This window comes from Lynx canadensis, chromosome A1, assembly GCF_007474595.2.
Source record: "Lynx canadensis isolate LIC74 chromosome A1, mLynCan4.pri.v2, whole genome shotgun sequence".
Classification (NCBI taxonomy): domain Eukaryota; kingdom Metazoa; phylum Chordata; class Mammalia; order Carnivora; family Felidae; genus Lynx; species Lynx canadensis.
In genome coordinates, this window is record NC_044303.2 from 163,220,173 (window position 1) to 163,237,605 (window position 17,433).

At 35.9% G+C, this 17,433-nt stretch overlaps 1 long non-coding RNA gene across 1 annotated transcript; it reads left to right on the forward strand.

Moving 5' to 3' along the window:
• Positions 1 to 2,648: 2,648 nt before the first annotated feature.
• On the forward strand, positions 2,649 to 15,873 carry LOC115506294. The gene is made up of 3 exons (XR_003966308.1): positions 2,649 to 2,660; positions 3,862 to 3,863; positions 15,770 to 15,873. It is a non-coding gene; the product is annotated as an uncharacterized LOC115506294 (long non-coding RNA).
• Positions 15,874 to 17,433: the final 1,560 nt, after the last annotated feature.

Consider the following 17,433-nt stretch of genomic DNA (forward strand, 5'->3'; position numbering starts at 1 on the left):
ATATTCCAAAAATTGAAACGAGCCTAATAATCATTAAAAAAATATCTTGAATAAATGAAGAAATCAGTTCTCTCCTCTCTCACCTAACTGATTGCTGTTCAAACATTCTATAGATTCATGTAGGTATCTTACATTTATGGCAATTCAGTAACTTAATTTGACTGAATTTCTTTATACTATAGCATATACAGCATAAGGTGACCAGTTGTGCAGGTCACCTTAACATGCATTTTCATAGCATCCCTCGTTTTCCCCTTAATTATATTTATCTTCTATTATTTATTTTTATAAAGTCAAAATAAAGATTGATTAGATATGCCTGTATTTACTTAATGTCTTTTTTTAATCTAGGGCTCATAAGGGTACAGTTGTTTACCTTTATATCCTTAGTGCTTAAGACTCACATGCACAAAATAGGTTCTCAACAAATATTTGTTAAAATGAATAAAAAAGAAAGTCTGGTTTCAGCTCCAACTGCAAAAATTGGACTCCATCCTTAAACTAAGAGAAAGGTGCAGAAACTGAAAATCAGTAATTTTTGTGGATCAGAAAACTGAGATCACAGAGCAAAATGCCACTCCCGTCCAGACATCCAGAGTAATGCACATCCAACCAGACTTGTTCAGCAGAAGCCACTGAAGCCATACACTGGTAGAAATATTTAAGTGATAATTTGGCAAGTTACCAGAAGCTCAATGAGAGTGAAACATTCTAGGGGCTGCATTTTTTTTTTTTTTTTTTTTACTGGGGCGAGAGGATGTGTTCACATATAACCTAGGCTTTCCTTTTAGGACCTCATTATGGTTTCATAATAAGGATTTGAGAAATATCCCCTTGGTCCAGGCTGGGGTAGAGGAAGAATAACTACTGTGAAACATAAGCAGATATATCCATAACAAAAGGACTTTATCAGAACACTATTCTGAAACCTTATGCCAGGCATAGGATGATAATTCCTCCACTCTCCAACCCCTCCAGACTTCCTGTTTTACTTAAGAGGATTAAAAAACAAAACAAATCAAAACAATACAAACAAACAAACAAAAAACTATAACAGAGAACTTCAAACACACACACACACACACACCACACACACACACACACACATTTGGCACATGACAGGAGAAAAAAGTTATATATAGTTATATATCACAAGAGGAGTAACAAAAACACTTGTGAAGGCTAAAGCCCCAAGACATAGTCACTAAATCAGAGACTAAATCAGAATACTTTAGAATGTTCAACCTCACATCCTGCCATTATGTCAAGTCTCCAGTATAATAATAGTGTATTACAAATGAAAGAGTTGCAAGATATGTACTCTCTTTGAGTAACAGTACATAGCTAAGTCTCAAAGACAAGGAGAATTGCCAAAATTGCTCAAGGATATTCGAGCAATTTGAAGACTCTGGTATCTATAACTAAAATGAACATTAAACATAGCCTGACTCCTAGCCAGATCTTGATCTATAAAAAAAAAATTGACAAGTTGAACCTTATGAAAATTTTAAAAGAAATTATTATACAAAAGACACTGTTAAGAGAATGAAGACAAGCTACAAGGTTGGAAAAAATATGTGCAAATCACATGTATGATTTGTATCCAAATATGCAAAGAACTCTTGAAATTCAACAATAACAAAAAACTTAACTAAAAAAAATGGGCAAGAGATCTGAAAAGACATTTCAACAAAAAGATACATAGATGGCAAATAAGCATATGAAAAGATGTTCCCCTCAGATGAACATATGGGAAGGAAAATGAAAAAAACGAGAGAGAGGGAAGCAAATCATAAGAGACCTTCAATGATGAGAATAACTGAGGGTTGATGGAGGGAGATGGGGATGGGCTAAATGGGTGAAGGGCATTAAGAAAGGCACTTGTTGATGAGCATTGGGTGTTACATATAAGTGATGAATTATTAAATTCTACTCCTGTAAAAATAAATAAAGTGTAGAATAATGCAAGATAATTTAAGATAAAGAGAGGGATACGAGAAAAGAACCAATTAAGCATGGCACTCACCCCAATCATCATTCCTACTGTTAGCAGACCCAAAATAAATTGTGTGTTTTAAGGTTCAAAAAAAAACTTGTCCCCATTCTTTTTCATTAGGAAATTTCAAATTAAAGATATTAGGAAGACGACTACATACCTATTAGTGTGACTAAAATCCAAAAAAAAGAACAATAGCAAGTACTGATGAGTAATGGGAATTCTCATTCATTGCTAGTTGAAATACAAAATGGCATGGCCACTCTGAAAAACAGTTTGGTAGTTTCTTAGGATAAACATAATCTTAACATATAATCCAACAATTGCACTCTCAGATATTTATCCAAGTTTTTGAAATTTAAGTTGACAGAAAAATATGCATTATAAAAATATATATGTAACTTATTATTCATAATCACCCAAAATTAGAAACAACAAAGATGTCATACAATAGGTGAATGAAAATAGAAACGATGAAGTATTATTTAATTTTAAAGTTAATGAGCTATCAAGCTATGCAGAAACATAGATAAATCTTAAATGCATATTGCTAAGTGAATGAAGTTAAAGACTATATATATAATTCCACTTGTATGATATCCTAGAAAAGGTAAAGCTATAGTGAAAGCAAATAATTTTTACCAGGGGTTTTGAGAAAAAGGAGGTTGAATAGATGAAAGGGGAATTTTTAGAGTGGCAAAATGATTCTCTATGCTACCCTAATGATGGATACATGACACCATGCATTTGTGAAAACCCATGGAACTTGACCACATAAAGAAATGAACCTTAATTATGTAAAATTTAAAAATCCTTCAGGAGGTTGGAAAATCTCAGGATGAAATTCAGACTTTGACAACACAATCTAACAATATGACAAATCTATAAATAGCCTCACCAAAGGGATATGGGGAAAAGGAAGTTGCTGGTGTAAGGAATTTCGGAAGTAATTGGTGACTGCAAGACCAAAGCCAAAGGAACTGTATAAAAGCAATGTCCTCCAATTTGTAAAGTTGTGTCCCCTGCATTACAGTTTAACAATTTGGAAAGCGCTATATGTGTACATAAACTGAAAATTAATGTTTAAGAGGATGATAGGAGCCAGGTTCCCACTGTAATGGGAAGTTAAAGACATGTGAGGGAAAAAGGAAAGAATGCTTCATATGGTACTGGTAGAGTTGGAAACATCAGCTTAACGTAGTCATATTTAGCTTAACGTAGATACAAATGAGTACATGCAGAAATACAGATGCACACGGGTTCATACACACACATATTTCTTTGCTCTGTGAGCTGAAATGCATGGAAGCAATGATACACAAGTAGCACTAAGCACATCTAATGCTCATATCTTGGTTTTGAATACTATTCTCCAATAAAAGAAACCAAGGTCTTTTGGAGAAATTGCTGAGTCTAGGACTGGGATAGGAAATACATAAGATAAAGCCTAAACATCTTATAATAGCATAAAACATGGAAATCCAAAAACAAACACTGAAATAATGGGGGTGTGTCAAAAGAGGCAGGAGCCAAATGAAAGACTTCCCAGTAGCCAAAGCCAAAAAAATCTGAACCAAATTAATAAAATGGTATTAGATTATAACCCAGTGTGTAGAATATATGTCCATGAGTCTAAACAGGTATAAACGACTGGATAAACAAATAAGTGGGGAGAACAGATCTTTGCAGAGAATTCTAAATAATTTATGCAGATACTCACCCCTGAAGAAGGTGGAACATAACTCTTTATTCCTTAAATGTAGACTGTACACTTTCAAAGATTACAGTAAAGAGGCAGGAGCTGAGTAAATTTACATTGGAGAAACAAGGTATACATTATCTTAGCCAGGTAATGCTAACATCAGCAGTGATAAAGCATGTTGTTAGCATGTACTCTTCTTATGATATGACCCAACATAGCACTTTCCCTCTGTGGTCTTTCTCATAAAAACACATAAACTTGGCCTAATCATAGAAAACATAATGAATCCCGAATGAAGGCCATTCTACAATACCTGGCCATACTCTTTAAACTGCCAATGTCATCCAAAACAAGGAAAGTCTGAGAACTGTAACAGTCTAGAGGAGACTAAGGAGATAGACATAACTACTGAAGATAACGTGACATCCTAGATGGAATTCTCATTTAAAATGGTTACTAAGTAAAAACTAAGGAAACCTGAAAAGTGTACGAATTTTAGTTAATAATAATTTATCAATACTGGTTCATTAGATCTGACATATTTATTAATAACATGTTAACAAGAAGGATATCTGAGTGTAGGATATATTATAAGTTGGTATTAACTTCTCAATTTTTATAATCATTCTAAACCCGTTCTAAAATAAAAGCTTATTTAAAAATGAAGTTCACAGTATGGTTAACTGTAGTCACATTGCTACTAGATCTCCAGGGATCTGGTGGAAGTCTTCTGGCATATAAAAATGGTGTATCATTCCATCAGTTAAGAACTTTAATTCTTTCGGCAATTCAGGACATAGTTGTTTTTTTTTTTTTTTGTAGATTTAGCTCTATTTCATTTTCTGATGCTATTTTAAATGTGTTTTTGTTTCATTTTCTCATTATTCCTTGCTAGCATACAGAAATATATTTGATTTTTGTATACTGATATTGAAAACTTGCTAAGAAACTTACTGAACAGTTTTAGTTGTTTTTTTTGAAAATTGCTTTTATATAGAGATGAATATATGGGAAGAAAAAAAAAACAGAAAAACATATCTTTGTGTCTTGCTTTCCAAAATTGATTCCTTCCCCCCACCCCCCACCCCCCACCCCCACCTTATTGATTGTACTGGACAAAACTTTAGTATAGTGTTTAAAATAATGGTGCAATCAGACATCTTTGTCTCTTTTCTGATCTTGGGAAGAAAGCATTCCGGTTTTTACTAAGTGAGATGTTAGTTCTAGGATTTTTGTAGATGTTGTTTATCAAGATGCTTTTTATCTTTAATTTGCTCACAATTTTTTTCAAGAATGTGTGTTTTACTTGGTCAAGTGCTTTTTAATTCTACTGAGTTAATCATATGAGTTTTCTTTTTTGGTATTTTGACATAACAATTTACATTGATTTTTCAAGTGTTACAACAACCTTGCTTTCCCAGGACAAATCCCATTGGCCTCCATGTATTAATCTTTTTTATCTTTTGTTTGATTTAATTTGCTAAAATTTTATTAGAATTTTTGCATCTGTGTTCATGGATTTACTACAGTATTCTCATAATCTTTGACAGGTTTTGGTATCAAAATAATGTTAGCCTCATGGAATAATTTGGAAAATATCTCTATATAGATTTTGGAAATTCTATATAGCCATCAGGTCATTTTAGAAAGAACTAACTAGCTTAATAAGGGTTACAACCACCAATTCCCTCAGGATTTATTTAACATATAGTCATAAATCTACCCACTCAAGAAGAATATTTTTAATTACTGTCAGGGTGAAAATTGCACTTTTCCAAATATTTGGCCAGTTATATCTCCCTTACTATATGGTAACATTTCTCCAGAAATTTTACTTTTTTCATTATCTAGTAATTACACTTTGTTTTTAATAGCTAATGACATATAAATTGATAAGAGCATCATACTATTACAGAACTAAATAGAACTAGAAACATTTAAAAAAAATTCTCCCAGGTATTTTTAAAGCAGGGCACATTACTGGTGACTCCACGGTGAGGTCTATTGTGAGTGTGATAGGAAACTCAGAGTTGAGTCAAGGGAGAGCTCTAAATTAATGTCCTTTGTACTTTTAAAACATTTGTTTAAATTTCCATCCTCTTGTATGTGGCCCAAATCAATATTGTATCCTATGTAGGGTACTAGTTAATAGATATTTAAGTGAATTACTGAAGGAGGAAAAATGTACTGCTTGAGATTCTTTCCCTGTCTTTTTACCTCTCCCCTGCTCATGTGTGCACATGCGTACTCGTTCTCCCTCTCTTTCAAAATAAATAAAGAAACTTTAAAACAATGCTAGTTTTTTTGAAACTTAATGACCTAGAGAAACAAATGAACTATAAGTCCTTTGTTTCATTGTCTCAGTGGATAGTCTTTTCCAGGCTTTCTCTCCTCTTTAGAAAGAGACAGAATATTATTTTCAGACACTCCTCCTGTCCATTGTACATTATTTATTCAAATTATTAATGCCCTTTTGTAGGTAATAGCAGGTGTTCTCAACTCATGTTGCCCCTCAGAATCTTCTAAGGACCTTGTCAAAAAAGAGAATTTTCAAAACTCACCAAGAGATTCTAATTTAGTAGGTTTTGAGTATAGCCCAAGAAGATACAGTTTCAATAAACACCACAGGTGATGATGCAGGGTGTCCTCAGAAGCTACATTGATAAAAATGAGTTATACCATTTTTTTGCATGAATATATGCCATTGTTATTCTTTTGTCATTTTAGTTTAGCAGACACCACAATTTCAAAGAACTTGGTGGAAAGTCAATCTAAACCTTTATGTGTTTATTGTATTACTTATGGCCATCTATTTTTTCATTGACTCAAGAAATGGAATTGGGGGTTTGTGAAACAAGACAAAGTAACAGAAGCACAAGCCCTTTGAAATCTTACAAAATAGTATGAAATTTCCACTGAAATTTGAGGTACCACTGAAATTAAGATCTTTGTTAAAGATGTAAATGGTGTATAGAACCTGGTTTTTCAGAGCATTAGAAATTCTATATAGCCATCAGGTCATTTTAGAAAGAACTAACCTAGTTCCAGTCAGGGGCTAACTGACTGTTATGTTTATTACAATCTAAACCTTTATGTGTTTAAGGACATGCTTCCTCTTCAATTACTTGGGAGGGACCATGAATCTCCAAGCGTACACAGTGAATTTCCTATGGAAGCACCTGAAATAAACACACTTCAGGTCTGTACATGTCTGGGTGGTAGTCAATATCAGATTCCTCTCCTAAGTCTCTTCTTCAGACTTTGCCTTTTCAAATATGCATTATGACTTCCTATTCATTTACACAGCTTTTCTGACTACTGTGGCCTAACATAACCTTTCATGCAACCCTAGAATTCTAGAGATGAGAACTATCATATCACCTTGCATGGACTCACAGGGATCATTTAGTTTAACCCAAACATCTGACAAAATTAACACTAGGGAGAAAAAATAAATTGTCCCCTGTAACCCATTTATTAGTGGCCCATCTAGATTATCTTCTACCTCATGATAATGTCCCTTCTTGGTCAAACTGTACTTACAAAGAATAGCTCGTATGTAGTATTAAACAGGATATTTCATGGTTCTGTAGTATTTTTTTTCCTTTATGATTTGTATCCTAAGTGAGTTTGTAAGCTACTTCAGACCATGCACAGAACTTCCATTGTATTACCCTCAAAGTAACTAGCACATACTGGTTACTCCAAAATGGTATTTTTTTTTCTTTTCCCCATTCCACCTGCCCCCCCATAGACATAATGTAAATTCATGTGCATAAAAAAGGAAAAGCAGTTATTTGGATAGAAAGGGTAGATGGAAAAAAAAAAAAGGGGGGGGGGAGCATGAGGAAAAGCAACTAGACCAAGCTACTCAGGTTGCCTTGGTGACACTAGGTTCATGTTCTTTCAGAGAGCCTGACATTTCTCTGTTATTTGTGATACACAGCACCATCTAGTGGTTTTATTTCAACTTCAAACAGTCCACATTCCTGCTCAATCTCCAATAAAAAATGAGCTTTTGGTAAGATGCAATATTCGTTATGAAATACATATTTTAGGGATTCAATAACAGAGTCAGAATCTGCTTTGTGTGCATGTACAACATGCATATTTGAGCGATTTGTGATTAAAATGTGCTTTCTGTAGTTTAAAAATATGATCATCTGTCATAAAGGACTGGACTGCAGATGCAATAGTCATCACCTTACCAGCATTTGGGGAAGCAAATATGAGGAACAAAATGTTCAGAATGAGACATTTTTAGTAAAGCTTTCTAATAGGAACATGAACATGAAATTCAGCACTGCTTCACTTTACTAAGATGCCTGATCACCTGACATTTGCATAGACATGGCTACGTTATGCTACTTTTGAAACTTAAGGACATCAGACTAACAGTTTTTATATATTCCTAAGTGACAGTTTCCTAAACTATATTACACATTTTTTTTTCATAGCATATCTTCTTTATCACAAAGGATATTAGTATTCTGCAGAGATGTTCCTTGATCTCACAATGTTTACTTCCTTGTGGATATCAGCCTTGTTTAACCTAATTGGTTTCAGCTTCTTAAGAACAAGGACTCAGTTTTATATTTCTTTGGTAAATTATGACCACACCCACCCACTAACCCCATATCCTTAAAAGTTCTGACATTAGGAACTGTGCTCAGAGCTCAGTAAAACGATTAGCAGGCATATATTATGGACTGTTCAACAACTATCTCCTGGAGCCATTAACTCAAAATGCAATCGAAAGTAAAGAAATAGTTAGCTCCACTGATCAAGAGTGATGGAATTCAAAGAGCCATGACCTTAAGAAACAGAGTCCTAGAAAACTGATTTTTAAACATTGAGAAGAAAACGGGATGATAAAGCAAATCACTTTAAACTTATGGCGATCTATTTCTTCATTGACTCAAGCAATGGAATTGGGGGTTTGTGAAACAAGACAAAGTAACAGAAGCACAAGCCCTTTGAAATCTTACAAAATAGTATGAAATTTCCACTGAAATTTGAGGGACCACTGAGATTAAGATCTTTGTTAAAGATGTAAATGGTGTATAGAACCTGGTTTTTCAGAGCATTAGAAATTCTATATAGCCATCAGGTTATTTTAGAAAGAACTAACCTAGAGAAAACTGGTTCCAGTCAGGGGCTAACTAGGCCTAGCTCTCTTGATCTACTGAATAATGACACAATAACAATGTTAACATTTCCTGATCTCCTAACACTTGCCAGATTTTGCTAAACTCTATATGGCTATCATATAATACTAATAATATCCCTAAAAGTATGAGTACATTATGATAGCCTTTTATATGTAAGGATTTCTTTCTTTTCATAGTAAATAATAATCGAGAGACTACTATTTGCTCTTTTTAGAGGACTAGAGATTTTGCAATGATTAAGATTTGTAACTTTCTTGCATGGAGTTTATTTTTTAGTAGGGGAGGACAAACAATATAAATAAGCAAATATGCAAACCAAGAAAATGAAATAACAAAAAAGACAAGATGTAGAGTTTAGCTAAACTACTCCATGGTACTATTATTACTCAACATCCATTTCTTTTGGCTTGCAGAACCTTTAGACCAACACTAGCCCCCTCATGCAACACTTGTTCTAGATAACAGTGCATAGTCACAAGTAAATGTAAATTTCTAATGTGACTTCCCCAATGGCCCTCATGATAAAAAGTTTCCCCTGCATCCCAGGGCTTTCCACTTGTGGGCTGCTTAGATAAGACCCCCACAGAGCTTACCAAAACCCTACTGTTTTCGGTTTGAGTTGACCAATCTGGCCTTAGCCCAAGACCCCCAAAACATTGCATCCAGGATGCTAATAAACACATGTGCCCCAGGACCTGCCTCTCTCTGCCTGCACCTTGCCTTGATGTCCCTGCATGGCCCCTTGAGGTAACTTCCTCCAGGACTTGTGAGTAATAAACCTCTCTATCTCAATATCTCTTGTGGTCTTTTGTTGAACTGTGGCCTCCCCCTCTGGCACTCTGGGGCTCTACTTAACAAGGTTAATTGAACAAAGTCATAGTGCAAGTACTGTACAATGAATCAAAATATGCAATTAACCTAATTGACCAAAGAGTTAGATTTCTTTGAGAAAGTGGCCTTTTAAGTGGTATGTGATTGACTAGACAAAGTAAGACCTGCAGAGATGAAGAGAAATTTCACTTTGGAGGGAGAAAAGAGCAAATGAAAAGGTTGTGAGGAGGGACTGTGTGGGAAGAAAGGCCAGTTTGGCTTGGAGGAAGAAAGGAATGACAAGAGAACAGAGCGACAGACCAGTCATTGAGGTAAAGGCTCAGATTTCATGTGAATTGTAAAAGTTAAGGGATGCTATAGAGTGGTTGTGACATAGGACTTTTAAAAATCACTGCATTATAGTGGCACCTGGGTAATTCAGTTAAGCATCTGACTCTTGATTTCAGCTCAGGTGAAGATCTCACAATTTGTGAGTTTGAGCCCTAGGTCGGGCTCTGTGTGCTTAGGATTCTCTCACTGTCTCTGCCCCTCCCCTGCTCATGCGCAAGCACTCTCTCTCTCTCAAATAAAAAAAAAAAAAAATAAAAAACTAAATAAATCAATAAATAAATAAAAGAATTACAAAACTAAAAAAAAAATCGCTGCATTATAAAGAACAGATAGTACAAGAGCAAGGGTGCAAATGCAAAATGGAAAAAGAGATGCAGAGAAATGTGCTCAAGTCTTGGATGACAGCGGCGGAAATGAAGATGGGCAATGAAGATATGCTTTGGACTCTGTCAGAAGGATGGCACATGGAGGGGGAAGCACAAGGAAGAGTAATTAAGGATGCTACTGGAAACAGAGGCCTGAGCAACTGGGTAGTTGGGTATGCCTACTGAGTTGTTAAAACTAGGAAGAGAGTGAACCTAGGGACTCAAAGTACATCTTATAGCTGAGACCTGAACTCTTAGTCTTCTAACACCAGAGTTCACACCACTAATTAACAGCCTACTGAAGAGATTGTATTTCCATATTTAGGTAAATTTGGGGAATATTTGCACACATCAGTGTTGTGTAGACCTTTTCTTCTCCTGTCTGCATCCAGTTAATCATTCAATTTATTCAAGGTACACAAAATATTACTGCAATGAATTGAATGTTTGTGTCCTGCCACAATTCATACATTAAAACCCTAATCCCAAAGTGAGAAATAAATGGCATTTCTTTGGAGGCAGGGCCTTTGAGAGATAATTAGGTCATGAAGATGGAACCTTGGTGAATGGGATCAAGGCTGTCTTAAAGAAGAGGCTAGAGAGCTAGCTAGTTCTCTGTCTACCATCTGAGGACACAGCAATTAAGACAGCCAGCTGTAGACCAGGAAGAGGGCACTCACCAAGAACCCAACTATGCTGGCCCCATCATCTCAAACTTCAAGCTTCCAGAACTGTGAGAAATAAAAATTTGTTGCTTAAGCCACCCAGTGTCTGATAATTTGTTATAGCAGCCTGAGCTAAGACTATTGTCATCTCATTTAGAAGCCAACACAAAAATTACAAGAAAAATAACCGATGAAACAACTAACTGTTCTCAAGGAGTAAACCAAGAAGTGTAATTAAAAGCTTCTATAGCAGGAAAATTCCATAAAATGTAACATTTTGTAAAAATATGTTAAAACTGAAGAAGGATACTCTTATGCCCACAGCAACATGACTAAAACATAGTAAGTAATCAATAACATCTGTTAAATTTAAACAAAATTGTTACTTGTGTTACAAAGATTGAATCATCATCACCATCATTGTCAAAACTGGTATTTATTAAAAATTTAACGTTATAAGCCATTGCTTTTTAAATTGTGTAGCAGAGTTCTTGGATACTATAGACATACAAAATAGCCTCATGAGGGAACAAGAGTGTTGGGTGGGCTCCCCCGACACGCCCTGTTGTGTGACACATAGTGAATTTCCACAAGGAATTCACAGCCACAAAGATTTCTGACTCTGAAAATGAAGGTTTGAAAAATATTTCTTAAGCCTAAACTGAGTTTTCATTTTCTTTAAATATTTATTTCTCCAGGTTTGCTAACCAGATTCACCTTCTATTGTCATAATTTAAGGTGATAAGGAAGCATTTACACTGATACTCAGGAGGCACTATAATTATTTATTGGAATCTAAATCTTTTAACATCCTTGCAAATTTCAGTGGCTTTAGCAGTTCGCCCTTAAAAATTAACCCAACAGAATAAAAGAAAATGTATATGGATGTATGAGAGGAAGACGAACCAGAAATGGTTTAGGGGTGTGTTTCCTCTCTTCTGGGGCACAGTTAGGGACTGAGTGACCTTCTACCAAGGAAACATACACCACAGGCTGCTGCAGTCGCGTCCTCTCTGAACATTTCATCATCTCACGGGCTGAGGCTCATGGTAACTCTGCTCCAGCCAGAAGCCATGTGTGTATTGCCACCTTTTTCATCCCTAGTTAGACCAAACGTATTCTTCCTCCCTTGTCAATATTAATGTATCTGCAGTGAATAAACAACATGATAGTATATACAGAGATGTATTTCCCTAAGTCACTGTTTCTTATATCTATACAAAGTATTTGGGGAAGGAAGAAACATGAACACATAAAGTGACACACATGCCTTTAAGAGCAAAACCAACTGTGGGATATCTATTCAGAATTTATTTTCTGGGTGAAATAATATAAATTGTATCTAAAAATAAAAAAAAAACCACCTTTTTGCTATTTCCCAGGTAATCAGGGAATGCTGTCCCAGTTTCTTAAATGATAAGGTCACTGATTTCATGGCTTTCATCACCTATGCTATGGAATGGAAAAATTCCACTTGATAAGACGAGATTCTTACATAGAAACGTAATGGGAAAATTACTACACCAAAAGCCACATTAAAAGTTATGACCCAGTTATATCCAGGTAAATGGTCTTAATATCATATTAAAATTTTATATTCCTTATGCTAAAATTGCTGATTTAGCTTTGAATGTAAATCTTGAAGAATGATATAGAAATAAGCATAATTAAGAAAAAAAAAGAAAGTAAGAAAAAGAAAAGAAACTATAGCATTTATTTCCCGTAAAAATATCTATCTACTTTCCTCTGGCATTGCATAATGATGTATTTATTCCAAAAAGAAAAAAAATACCCAATAACACAAAAATATATGAATAATTATCATAAAAATATTGTGCGTTTTATACGACTACAATGATATATTTATCACTACATTCTCATGGTTCTAAGATTTTCAGGAAGCTTTTGGAACTATCACATTCCTACTCTGTCCACAAAAAAAATCCATGCAATCCAACTAATTTATTGTGTATTTACTGCATGTTGAGGCCAAGAACAAATGGATAATTTTTTTTAAGAAGCCTACATAATTAAAGAGCTCATTAATTATACTGTTTTCCCAAGCTTCAATTAACATGTTAATCTAGAAATCACTACCATGTGTTTTGGAAATGCTTGGTATTCAACAACTCTCAGAGGCATGGTTTGCTGAAAATGCCTCTCTAGCAAAGGAAGATTTAGGAATTCTAACTTTGGTATTCTTAGGGAGAATTCTTATTCCTCTGTGGAAAACACAAAGCCTGATCATCCTAAATGAAATCCTTATAAATTTGGGAATTTTTATGAAGGCATATTTTTATATATGCTAAATGAAAACTTTGAAAATCCCTCCTGTTCTGTGTTTATGAGGAGAAAATTCAGGGGAGCATGACATCTTTATCCAGAGATTTCATAATCTAAATTTACTCTTCTCAAAATGTTAATATTATATACTAGAGTGGGACAGAACTTAATATCCCTAAGATCGATGAGTCTGCTAGACCATGGTGAAGCATGTAAGTTGGCTATAAATAAAAGTCACCATCCTCTGTTTCAAATACATGTCAAAGCATGTATTAAAAATTTATAGATGGGGGGAGGAGCCAAGGTAGCAGAACAGCATGGAAGTTGTTTGTGTGTCTCGTGTCCATGAAATACAGCCAGACCAACACTAAACCATCCTGCATACCTAGAGAACTGATGTGAGGATTAACACAACAATCTGCACAACCTGAACCACAGAACTCGGCAGGTACGCAGTGTGGAGAGGTGAACTGGGGGAGCAAGAAGCCGCAGAAGGCAGGGAGCTATTTTTGCTTGCAGAGAGAGGACTGAGATGGGAAGAGAGTATGGGAAAAGCACCCCCCCCACACAAAAAAAAAGCAGCTGGAGAAAAAATGGAAAAGTGGAAACAGCTGCAGGGACTGAACTAAAGAGAAAGGAGGAAGGAAAGGGTTTCAATTCCATTAAGATTCTATAAATGGGGAGCACAGAGTCTGAAACGCCACAGCTCAATACCTGGCAGTGCTCTGGTGAGAAGGGCGAATCCCCAGGAGCAGAATGGTGTCCAGAAGGTCCTCGGGCCACACGAGAGAAGCAGTTCCACTGCTGAAATGCATTTGGTAGAAGCTGTGTATCCACCTGGTCCCAGCGGACCCCAGAGAACAACCACATTTGCGGGTGCTGAAACAAGGTCCTTAAAAGTGAAGCCTGGTGCCAGATGTGTGTTGTGATTTTCCAAAATCCCTGAAACGCTGCTGCTACATGATCACGCAAACTTTTTCTGGGGCAGGCTGGCACTCAGCCGCGGTCTCTGGGCATCGGCAGCAGCATGGTCCCACAAACATTTCTGGGTGCAGCCTGCACCTGGCCGTTGCTCAGTGAGACCCACAGGATCTCAGCGGGTCAAAGCCGCAGTCCCTCAGAAGTGAGGGGTTGGGAAACACAGCCGCATCTGATATAAAACTCAGGAGGGAGGTGCTGCCTGGCAACCCCACGGCTTGGTCACAATGTAAAAGCAGGGAGTGGACGGAGGCTGGAGACAAAGGACGGGTGCACATTTGCTGGTTGGGCAGAGCACAGAAGCCGGATACTACAGACTGGATAGCTGGGTGACGCCATTTTCGCAACTCTGGCACATGTGCATACACACCTGCAAGCACCACAACAATCCACTCTAGTAAGCTAAGCAGCGCCATCTAGTGGAGAAAGGAGCCATGACACTAAGCCCCACCCAATGGGGCCAACCTAGCTCTTCAGGAACACGGATCACTCCTGCAGCTTATTTACAGACTATAAAGTGCTTCATAGCTTGACTTCTAGGGGAAAAGGATGTAATTTCAATCATTTTTCAGTCTGTTTGCTGGTCGATCTAATCAATTTCCTTTCTTTTTTTCTTTCTTTTTCGTTTCTTTTCTTTTTCTTCCATACAGAAAGAGAAAAAAAATATTTTTATTTTCAATTTTTATTAAAAATATTTTCCTTTATTTTTCTTTACTATATATTTTTTCTTTTTAGAACATTTTTCAAAATCGATTTTACTTCCATCATTTCATTTTATTCTATTTCATTGTATTCATTTTCTCATATTTTCAAATGTTTTCCTTTTTATTTATTTCTTATTTTTCTTTTTTCTTTTTATTTTTTCTCTAATCTACCAAGCACCTTTCAATAACTAGACTAAAACACACCTAGGATCTAGCATCATTTATTTGATTTGGGTGTGTGTGTGTTGTTTTTAATTTTTTAATTTTAGTTTTTTTTTTACCTTATTAATTCCTTTCCTTCCTTCAAAATGATGAAACAAAAGAATTCACCCTAAAAGAAAGAGCAGGAAGAAACAACAGCCAAGGACTTAATCAACACAGATACAAGCAAGATGTCTGAACCAGATATGGAATCACGATAATAAGAATACTAGCTGGGGTCAAAAACAAATTAAAATCCAGTCCTTTCTGTGGAGATAAAAAAAAATGAAAGCTACTCAGTATTAAATAAAAAATGCTATAACTGAGCTGCAATCTCAAATGGATGCCATGGAGGCAAAGATGGATGAGTCAGAGCACAAATCAGGGACATAGAGGACAAACTGATAGAGAATAATGAAACAGAAAAAAAGAGGGAGACTAAGGCAAAAGAGCACTATTTAAGAATTAGAGAAACCAGTGATTCATTAAAAAGAAACAACCTCAGAATCATAGGGGTCCCAAAAGATGAAGACAGAAAAAAAGGGTAGATGTGAGCAAACCATAGCAGAAAACTCTCCTAACCTGGGGAAAGACACAGACATCAAAATCCAGGAAGCACAGAGGACTCCCATAAAATTCAACAAAAACTGACCATCAACAAGGCATATCATAATCAAATTCACCAAATACTCAGGCAAGGAGAGAATCATGAAAGCAGCAAGGGGAAAAAAGTCCTGAACCTATAAGGGAAGAGATATCAGACCTATCCACAGAAACTTGGCAGGCCAGAAAAGAGTGGCAGGATATATTCAATGTGCTGAATTAGAAAAATATGCAGCCAAGAATTCTTTATCCAGCAAGGCTGTCATTCAAATAGAAGGAGAGATTAAAAGTTTCCCAGACAAACAAAAATTAAAGGAGTTTGTGACCACTAAACCAGCCCTGCAAGAAATTTTAAGGGGGACTCTCTGAGGGGGGAAAAGATGAAAAAGAAAAAAAAAAGACCAAAAGCAACAAAGACTAGAAAGGACCAGAGAACACCACGAGAAACTCCAACTCTACAAGCAACATAATGGCAATAAATTCATATCTTTCAGTACTCACTCTAAACTTCAATGGACTAAATGGTGCAATCAAAAGACATTGGGTAACAGAATGGATAAGAAAACAAGACCCGTCTATATGCTGTTTAAAAGAGGCCCACTTTAGACCTAAATATACCTTCAGATTGAAAGTAAGGGGATGGAGAACCATCTATCATGCTAATGGTCGACAAAAGAGGGCTGGAGTAGCCATACTTACATTAGACAATCTAGACTTTAAAATAAAGACTGTAACAAGAGATGAAGAAGGGCATTGTATCATAATTAAGGGGTCTATCCACCAAGAAGACCTAATGATGTAAAAATTTATGCCCTCAATGTGGTAGAACCAAAATATATAAATCGATTAATCACAAACATAAAGGAATTCATTGATAATAATACCATAATAGTAGGGGACTTCCACACCACACTTACAACAATGGACAAATCATGCAAGCAGAAAATCAACAAGGAAACAATGGCTTTGAATGACACCCTGGACCAGATGGACTTAACAGATATATTCAGAACATCCTAAAGCAGTGGAATATACATTCATCTCCACTGCAAATTGAACGTTCTCCAGAACAGATTACATACTGGGACACAAATCAGCCCTCACCAAGTACAAAAATATTGAGATCACACCCTGCATATTTTCAGACCACAACGCTCTGAAACTCGAAAGCAACCACAAGAAAAAATATGGAAAGATAACAAATTCTTGAATACTAAAGAACATCCTCCTAAAGAATGGATGGGCTAACCAAGAAGTTAAAAGGGAAATTGAAAAGTACATGGAAGCCAATGAAAATAACACCACAGCCCAAAACCTCTGGGATGCAGCAAAGGTGGTCATAAGACGGAAGTATATAGCAATCCAGGCCTTCCTAAAGAAGGAAGAAAGGTCTCAGATATACAACCTATTCTTACACCCTAAAGAGCTGGAAAAAGAACAGCAGAAGACAGGAAATAATAAAGATTAGAGCAGAAATCAATGCTATCAAAACAAAAGACAAAAAACAAAAAAAAACGGTAGAACAGATCAATGAACCCAGAAGCTGGTTCTTTGAAAAAATTTAAAAAAATTTTTAGCCAGTTTGATCAAAAAGAAAAAGGAAA